A 1,566-nucleotide genomic window follows, 5' to 3' on the forward strand; every position below is an offset into this window, starting at 1 on the left:
CGCCCCCCGCATGGGTGGGACCTCATGGACGCCCCGCCCCTCAGGCGCCCCTCAGGTCCCGCCCGACGTGGGCGGTACCCCCAGGGAAGCCCCGCCCCCTCCTAGGCGCGGAGGCGAGTCCCGCTCTGGCCTTGGGGTCGGAATCCGGGCCGGAATTTATTCCCGCCAGACCCACGACCGCAGGAAGAATGGATTCATTATTATTTATTACTATTATCCATTACTTATTCCTTGTTGATTCGTTCTTTTAGCAAACGTTTACAGAGCCTGGGCTGTGTGTTAGACCGACCCTATGCTGGCGCTGTGCACTTGGAGGGCGAACACGATCGGTTCTCTTGACCCTTCTGCAAACAAAAACTGAGATCTCTGGGTTTCTATATTGGCTTCTAGAACATTTGGGAGAGTTCAAAGCTATGAAATTGTTCAGTACCTAGCGCAAGGTTGCTTACATTTTATTATTATAGTAGATGCAGTTATAAACCCCTTCTAAGAACAGACTCACATTTTAAAGTGAGGCGGTAAATTGATCGGTAGGCACAGATACCGCAGGCCTTTTGAAATGGGACGTTTCCATATGAGACCTAATTTATCTGTGGGCTTCGCAGAAGGCCAGTAAACAAGTACCTCTGGATGCGCTGCTTTTACTGGATAAAAGAAACACACAGGTTTATCTGAGGAACCAACTGCTCTAGGATTTTTGGAAAAAAAGAACAGACATGGATTCTTATGTAAATACTGGCTGATGCTTTTAGCTAGCTTTATGAAAGGTACAGATATTGCCTAAAAATCAGTGTCTCATGTTGATAAGAATGGCTGTATGCTCCTTGAAGCCTGATTTCTACAGGAAGCTAGAATAACATAATCCGAATATGCAGTTTTTAGATTTTTCTCTCCAGAATTTACAGATTTTGGACTGGGAATGACTATATACTTTAGATAATTTGGCTGTTATGAAAGTACAGACTCCTGGCCCTACCAGCCCCATGATTCCGAACATCCAGCAGAGGCCCCTGCTCCAGGAGCTTGCATTTTCATAAACCTCAGTCTGTTTTGGAAAGCTCGGGATTCTTCGTGTCTCTCCAACATCAAATTTCTCCAAATTTCTCATAAATGCTATTCATTCACAAATGAATAATCTGCCCACCTCTTGAAGTGTCACGACGCTGAACTGTGGATTTAAAAGATAAAAACACATGCTTTAAGTACTAAAAGTACACGAAGGAGTTGGCTTTCTTGGCGAACATTTTAGAGATCCAACTTCAGTGCCAACTTGATAAGCCAACACGGGCAGGGGATGCGGCTCCAGAGAGAGGCCCTGGGCTATCTCAAATATTTTCTCAAAAAAAAAAAAAAAAAAAAAAAGAAAAGAAAAAGAAAGAAGTTACTTATTTGCTCAAAACCTCAAAGTTAGCACCACAAATGTTGGACTAAAGAATTCCTGCCGGGCGCGGTGGCTCAAGCCTGTAATCCCAGCACTTTAGGCAGAGGCAGGCGGATCACGAGGTCAGGAGATCAAGACCATCCTGGCTAACACGGTGAAACCCCGTCTCTACTAAAAATACAAAA

The sequence above is a fragment of the Colobus angolensis genome, unplaced genomic scaffold, assembly GCF_000951035.1.
Source record: "Colobus angolensis palliatus isolate OR3802 unplaced genomic scaffold, Cang.pa_1.0 Scaffold300, whole genome shotgun sequence".
NCBI classification, from domain to species: Eukaryota; Metazoa; Chordata; class Mammalia; order Primates; family Cercopithecidae; genus Colobus; species Colobus angolensis.